This window comes from Marmota flaviventris, chromosome 17 (assembly GCF_047511675.1).
Source record: "Marmota flaviventris isolate mMarFla1 chromosome 17, mMarFla1.hap1, whole genome shotgun sequence".
Taxonomy (NCBI): domain Eukaryota; kingdom Metazoa; phylum Chordata; class Mammalia; order Rodentia; family Sciuridae; genus Marmota; species Marmota flaviventris.
Genome location: NC_092514.1, coordinates 11,794,798 through 11,802,661, shown reverse-complemented (window position 1 = coordinate 11,802,661; position 7,864 = coordinate 11,794,798). Strand labels below are relative to the sequence as shown.

Genomic DNA, 7,864 nt, shown 5'->3' with positions numbered 1-7,864 from the left:
TGCTCTCGGCGGAGAGTTAGACGAGTTGCCGAGCTGGGCAACGGTGGCAGCGGGGCGCGGAGCTGGGTGCGCGCCGAGCTTCTGCTTCCCGCCGCCTCCTCGCCTCCATTCCTCGCTCCCCGTCTTCCCCGGGCCACGCCGCCGCTGCCGCCGCTGCGGCCGCCTCCCTGGGAACGGTAGCCGGGGGAGGGGGGCCTGGCGCGGCTGAAGCCCGCGGGAGGTGCAGGACTCCCGGGGCGTAGGGGAGCGCGCCGGGCCCTGCCCGAGATCAGATAACAGCCGGCGGGGGAGGGGGTGGACCGGCCGCGCTCACAGCGGGACTGAGGGACCGACGCCAGCTGCGCTGGCCCGAGAGAGCGCCCCGCGGCCGGGGGCGCCGTCCAGGCGCGCGCCCCCGACCCGTGGCTAGACCCCGGCGATCCGCGTCAGGGACGGCCGCTCCCCTCGGCATGGAGCACCCCCGGGGGCTGCCCTGAGGAGGAGGCGGCGGCGGCGGCGGCGGCGATGCAGCCAGCGCAGCGGCAGCCGGGGCCAGGAACGGCCGCCCGGAGCTCGGAGGACGCGGAGCGCGCCGCGCCCGGGCTACTGACTGAGGTAAGTGTGTGGCCGCGGGCGCACGGACCCCCCCCCCCCCCCCAGGAACCCGGCCCCCAGCTCCCCGCAGGCCGCCTTCCCGGCCCGGTGTGCGCACGAGGCGGTGCAGCAACAGGGAAGGTGGGGCAGGAGGGTTCTTCCTCGCTCTCGTTTTTCATCTTTTTTTTTTTCCTCCCTTGGTGAACCATCGGAGGAAATGCTGACTGCGAGCTTTTCTTCCTCTGCCATGTCTCCGGGCTACTGCCACCAGGGAACTTTGCTCCGGGCTAACCTTCGTCCCGGGGGGCGCTCCGGAAAACTTTGAGGAGCCTCGGCCCCCCTCTGGCCGGTTTGCATGAGGGGGGGCTCAGAAGGGAGCTACTTTGGCGCGCGGCTTTGGTCTCTCCAGGCGTGACCTTCCTAGAGACCCCACCATCAAGGTGGGGCCACTGAGAGGGCGCGTGGGATTTAGGAGCTGGCCTCTGGGATGTTCCCAGCTGGATACCAGCGGGGTCCTTGAAGTCGTTTCTCTTTCCGTCTCTTGTGCTCTGATGGAGTAAAAACATTCTGGAAATGGTTCTCAGCCAGAGGTTCGTTCTGCTTTTGGAGAAGCCCGCAGGGCTTCAGGGCAGAGGGTCCCTCCTGGGTGTGCATGCTTGCTCTAAGTGCCCTGGGGTGGGGGAAAAGCTGGAAGGGGATTCAGCGGCTCAAGGCAAGTGACAACTGGGGTGGGAAGCGCCTTGGGAGGGGGGGCTTCCAATGCGATTGGAGGCCTTGGCAGTGTCTGTGCCTCTGTGCACTTGTCATGTGAGTGTCTTAAAAACCTGTGTTACGAATGGGGTCACAGGAAAGTGTTTCTTTGGTGGTGGCCTCCCCTTCTGGGAGGTTCTACCTCCCTGCAGCCCGGACTTGTGGAGACTTGGAGCCTTCCCCTACCCGTTTCCCAGGGGGCGTACCCATCCTGGAATGTGGTGCTGTCTGGGGCCATTTCTAGTTTCTTCTTCACTCCCCTGTGCCCAGGTCTGAGCCTTGCTATAAAGCGCTGGGGGACCTCCTGCTCCCCTACATCCGCGTCTCCGAACCGGGGTTCCTAGGCTCTGTCTCCCGGGAGCGCCAAGGCGCCCACACGCCGCTGAAATCGGCAGCCGCCTCCTCGAAGGTGCGAACCCAGAAGGCGTTAGCCTCCGGCCTACCCTTGGCTCCCTCGCTGAGGTGCCAGCAAAGGCCAGCCCCTGGGTGCTGACCCCCCCACCCAGGACCGGACCCCAGCCTCACTTTGCGCTAGGTTGCACGTTGACAGCCCCCTTCTCACCCGAAGCTCCACCCTGGACCGCCGCCATGTGGCAGGAGAGAGCTCAGCACCAGAGACTTGGGGTCTTTTGGACGAGTGCTCCCTCTTGTATTCTCAGAAGAGCCCCCTCCTTGTCTGCCAGGGACCTCCAAAGACACTTCTCATTATAGTCTATATCGCAGTTTTCTGGTGGCCCCTCCCACCAGCTAGGGGACCTCAGGTTGGCTGCCGGGCAGGGGGGGGGGGGGTACCCTGGAAGGGCTGGCATCAGGTGGGGCCAGGCCTCTTGAGAGAGTGCATGGTGTGAAGGGGGAGGAGCTTGAGCATCCTTGCCCACAAGGAGGTTGGGCTCCAGTGTGCTGGACCACAAGGAAGGGCTCTCTTCTCCTCTAGGGCACTGCTGTGCACATACAGTAGGCGCTCTCTAAATGTTGAGAGTTGGCCCAGGCCTAGAAGAAGTGCAATCCAAGTTTCAGATCACCTCCTTGTTCCCCTCCCTGGTGAGAGCATAGTTGAGCTCCTTCCTCAGCTCTGAAGAGAAATGAGTCTTCTCTTGGGGAAGGCCTGAGTTTGTCGGGCTATCTCTGGATGCTGGCTGTGCCCAAATGCCATGTCAGATCTCCACAGGGCCACCTGGTGACTGAGGCAGGGGTCCCTCCAGGCGTATACCTGGTGGAGGGAGGTTCAGGGGGCTGAGCTGTGCTGGAGAGGCTGTTGCCCAAAAAGCCTTGCAGCAGGTTGGGTTGAAATAAACCTTTAGGTAGCTCTCTCCTGGCCTGGGGCTGCCCTGCCAGCCTTCCTGCCCGGGGGCTACCATATCCCTTTCCCCAAGTCTGCTCCAAGAAGGACTGGGTGACACTAGGTGGTCCTGAAGACAGTGAAATAATAACAACAGCAGTGATAATAGTAACCCCAGTATCGGGGGCAGCAGCACCCTGCAGCGCTGCATACAGCACTGGGCCAGCCGGCCTGTGTGCAATGTCCTCTTCTCTGGCCAGGCCTCTGGTGCCCTGGGCCACAGTTGGCAACACCATGCATGGTACCTGGAGGCCTTGGCACAAGGTAGGGGGGCGAAAGTGACTTTGTTGTCACTCCTAGTAACCCTTATGGTTACTTGCTAGGCCTGCAGGCAGGGGCTGCTGCGGCACCTCTATGCTCGCCCAGCGGTCCCCCTCAGCCCCCATGTGCCCAGGAACTCTGGGCTGGGCCCTCCCTTTGACAGGTGCACCTGGTGCCTGTGGCTGAGACTTGGCCAGGGCTTTCCTGTGAGTGACACATGGGCACACCTGCCTGTCCCCTGGGGCCTGCTGCTGGAGCCCTGCCACGGCTGGCACCAGGGAGAGGCTGGGAAGGGGTGCAGCTCGTGGGCAGCAGGAGGGGTGGAGGCTGGGCCGGCCGTGCGGAAGGTGTGGTGGGCGTGGGCTCGGCCCCACAGAGGCTGCTGTGGGGGATTGGCAGTGTGGTAGGGAGCCTGCGGAGGGGAAGGCTGCAGATGAAAGCTAGCCGCCTGAAAACTGGGCCGCGGGCAGGGCTGCCGGAGGCTTCAAGAGGAGCCATGGGGTTGGGGGTGGGGGGACTGGGTGGGGGCAGGTGGGTTTTCTGGAGGAGCCGGGCCTCAGGCAGGACCAGAGCCCTTACTGGGCACACTGGCTGAGGGCCCAGCGCTCTGCTAGTTGATTTAATTTCCTAATGGCTTGCCAGTGCAGAGGGTGGCATTAGCCTCATTCTACAGATGGGATTGGAGGCTGAGGAGGCTCTGGAGAGGCCATAAGCTGTGAGCCTCTGACCCAGAGTCCTGGAACTTTCCTAGGCACTGACCTTACTCTTCCTTGCTCAGCAGACACCCCACCCAGGAGTATGTATGTACCAGGCTGGCTTTAGCTACCTGGCCCCCTGAGAAAGGTCCCACACAGGCCCTGGGGGCCTGCCATTCCAGCCCCCAGAGAGCTTCATCGTCAGGACCTAATGAAGGCCTGGCATGTAGTAGGTGCTCAGTAAATGTCCAAAGATGCTTCAGTGACTCTGGCTTTGCTGGACTGGCACGAATTGTGGAGGCACGTGCTCTGGGGGTGAAGTGCCCCGTGGTCCCCCGTGCAGTGTGTCCAGCATACACAGAAGTGCTTCATACATGGCTGTTGAATGAATGGCTCTCACTATGTGGGAGGGAGACTCAAGGGAAGCAGTGCCAGGGAGGAGGTGGGGTGAGGGAGATGCACTTCTCTGGGCCTCGCTTCTCTTGGCCTTGGTTTCTTGACCGTGCAGTGGATCTGATGCCCCAGCCACAGGAAGGCCCCTGGGATTACCTGGGATGGGGAAGTAGAAATGTGAGCTTTGGTGTATGTACCTCCGAGGGCCAGGGGTGGTGGTGTCGGCAGAAATGAGGGTGCGAGGACCTTGCAGACCCTGGCCCGGGCCCCTGCCCTCCCGTGTATAGTAGGTGCTCAGTAAACACATCGGGTGGAATGGGCAGCTTCAGACACGCCTCATGCCTAACACCCAGCCAATGCTCAGTAGCCGTGGTAGCTAGAATTGCTGCCCATTCTGCAGAGGAGAAGACTGAACCTCAGAAGGATGACATCACTGCTCCAGAATTGTAGACTTGTCCAGGGCAGAGCTGAGATTCAGGCCTTTCCTCCGGGCCTTTGGCCTACCGTCTGTTCGGCTACGGGGAGAAGGAGTTGGGTTTATGTCAAGCTTCTCTTCTGGACTGAATTCTTTGTATCGGTGCCCTCACTGTCTGCAAGTTCTGAGCTTCGTCACGTCCCCGGCACCTGGCCTGCTTCCAGCTCACGATGTCCCTGCCCCAACCCTGCAAGAAGGGGCAGAAGCTGTTCCCATTGCAGATCTAAGTGCACTGAGGCCCAGGGAGACGGACCTCTCAACCTTCAGTGGATTTTTTTTTTTTTGAACTTTAGCTTCCTTCCGTACAAATCATAAAAATGTATGGAGGCCTCAGGAGGTGGGGTTGGGTGGGAGGTCTCCATTCCTGGCCCAGTTTAGCATTTTCACACTTCTGGCTGTGTGTGTTTTGTGTCAGTGCACTTGACTTTTATTTTTCAGCCTCTTTTTGGACACACCACCCAGGTTTATATGCACACACACACACACGTATATGTATATTATAGATGTCTATTAATTTTTTAAAATTGGCACTGATCAACGTTAGCAGCTTCCTAGTTGTCAAGAGACCCAGATGCACACTGGTTAGTTCATATTTGGTGGCCTCTGAAAAGACAGGGCTTGTGTTTCCAACATGAGCCACTTAGTGGTGAGCCACTTAGCTCAGCCAGGTGTGCAGGGACAGGTCACCAGCTCCTGGAGTTCACCTGGACACAGAAGACGGACCAGGAAATGGGAGAACCGGAGCCATTTGCAGCTCTCCGAGTTCCCACCCCTGAATGGGTATCCTGGGGAGTGTATGTGTGACATGACACCTCCCTTGTGAAATGGAGCACCCTGAGGCCAGAGAGGGAGAGCCGCAGCCCAAGGTTGCACAGCTTGTGAGAAGCAAGGTAGGAACTTGACCCTGCTCGGCCTCCTTGCAGCTGTTTGGGGACTTGAAGTGGGGGAGCACATGGAGATAGGGAGGTGCTGGCTGGGCTGTGTGTGACGGGGAGTCACGGAGGCTGAAAGACTGGGGCAAGGGAGGTTGGTTGAGAAGGAGCTGTAGGTCCGGGGCGGGCCCCTCACCCCACCTCCTCCTCCTTCCAGCTGCAGCTTGGGCCCCCCTGAGCCGGCGGCTGCAGCCCTGCCATTCTCCAGCACTTAAAGCAAAAATAAATCGCTGCCAGCAGCTGGCGTTTTGGGTGACAGCAGCAGCGCCACCCCCTGCCCCGACCCTCTGCCTCTGGGCTCCTGGTTCCAGGCCAAGGCCAGACTCCCACTCAGGCTTGTATGGAGCTGTAGAGGGCTTGGGGGGGGGGGCTTGGCATCGCCCAAGGAGCAGGGTGGGGGGACCTGATGGGTCACATGGAGGGCAGAGACAGGGTGGACACCTGGGGCTTCAGGGGGTGCTGGAGTCCTGAGGCAGGTGACGAATGCTCATTGGTGGGGCTTCCGAGAGGTCCTGGCTTCAGCCATATGGAAATAGGGCCTAGGTAGGGCTGGGGTGCGGCAAACTCAGGGAACACACCCCTCTTCCAGGCCATCCTCGGGCCCATCTCTGTTCTTTCCGGCCTCTCCCTTCCCTTCCCAGAGAATCCTAGGGATCTTGCCTTATCACATGTCTGTGCTGTGGGGCCCGAGGAGGTCACATCTTAGCATCATTCGTGTTTACAACAAATAGCTCTTGAGATCCTGCTCTGTGCTTCGTCCTTGGCCAGGAGTCACGATGTGGCAGTGCACAAGACGCCCCCCCCCCCCCCAGCTCTCGTGGGGCTGGTATCTCGGTGGGTGAGGGAGGTTCCAATGGACAAGTAAACCAACTCAGGAAGAGTGCCCATATTCCTTTGTCACTTATTACAATTTGTAATTGCAAGAGGGTTGCATGCTCCTGGTTAAGTATCTAGCCATTGGCAGGGTGGAAAGTGAACCCCTCCTTCTCAAATGCTGTTTCTCACTCCCTCCCCCCCCCCAAAAAAAGCTTCGTGTTCTTGAGGGGACCATCATTAGAGAACGTTCTGGATTTTCTCAGTGGTTGTGCAAATGTTAGTATGCGAAGGAGGCATATAAGCATGCTGATTTCCCTCCTCCCTTCTTTCCTTCCTTCCCATCCATGCCACTGTGTCCCCTGACTGTGTGGTGTCCCAATGCCTGATGGACCCACGGCTCTCATCCCATCTTCTTTGCATATGGGTTGCAAAGACTCGGGCTGAGTCACCGAGTCTCCGGATCACAGAATCCTAGTTGTGGAGTCTTTGAATGCGCGCCGAGCCACTGAGGTTCACGCATCATGGATTCTTTTGTAGAGTTTTAGCAGCTTTGAAGAAACAGGCAACCTGAACTGCAGAATTGGAGCATCTTAGCACCAGGAGAGGTGCTGACTCTTTGCCTAGATACCTCCTTTCTCAGATCCCACTAGCAATTTCGAAGGTCCCCTGGCTCCATTCCTAGAATTCTGGGTTTGGAGGGGCGTCTGGGAGTTCACTTTCTAATTTTGCCCAGTAGCCATTCTTTGCTGCAGTCAAGCCCCCAGGCCCCCAGGGCAGGTCCCATTCCTTTGAGGCTGTGGAATTTATGGGGTGAGTCCAGCTTCCTCTTAGGGCAGAGTGAGCCCCCCACTTGGATTCCCAAGGGGGAGCACCCACTACTTCTCCAGATAGACTCTTTGCTTCTCTGGTGCCCTTGACCTCTCAGAGGGGGAATCGCTGGCTTCTTCACGGTCTTCAGATGAAGATCCTTTGTCCTGAGGAGGGTCACTCCCCGATCTTCTGGGAGACCCGCATCACTGTGCCTCTCTCCTGTTCGGCCACCCTGTCATCCCCGAAGGAATGATTTGAGAAGAATTGGGCTCCTACTTAGGAAGAATCCGATGCCCTGATTCTGGGGGGAGGTGATAATGACCCCCCCTAGTGTTCTTCCTCTTCAAGCTTCAGTTTCTCCATTTGTGAAATGGGCACCAGCCTCCCGCCTGAGTGCGTTGGCTCTGTGGGCAGGGCAGGACAGCGCAGGGCAGGGCGGCTTCCTCTCCTCCCTGCGCCTCTCTGCTGTGTGGCCGGAGGCTCAGCCACGCCATCCCTTTACCCTGCTGGGTCTCAAGCTGTCAAGAGCACCTGCCAGACAGAGCAGCCAGGTCCCTCCGTGGGCCATGGGAGATTTGAGGATCATCTCAGGGAGCGTCCCCAGGAACCTGTGCCGCAGTCTTAGCGTGACCCAAGCCCCCCTCTGGGGATGCAGTGACAGAGGACTGACACCCTGATGCGTGCCCTCTTCCTTTCCTCTGCTGGGCATGAGCTGGCCTGGGTCTGATGAGCAGAGCTTCGTCCATTTAGGGGTCTTGGCTCTGACCCCACAGCAGATGCCCTGGCCCTGTAGCACCAGGACCCGATGACCAGGCTCTGG

General features: G+C 59.4%; 1 protein-coding gene across 1 annotated transcript in view; it reads left to right on the top strand.

Annotated features, from left to right (window-relative positions):
• Nucleotides 1-539: 539 nt before the first annotated feature.
• Kcnj12 (potassium inwardly rectifying channel subfamily J member 12) overlaps nucleotides 540-7,864 on the top strand; it is a 37,612-nt gene continuing 30,287 nt past the window's right edge. The window contains exon 1 of the mRNA XM_027921471.2: nucleotides 540-594. The gene's annotated coding sequence lies outside the window, so the exon portion shown is untranslated. The remainder of the gene's footprint in view (nucleotides 595-7,864) is intronic.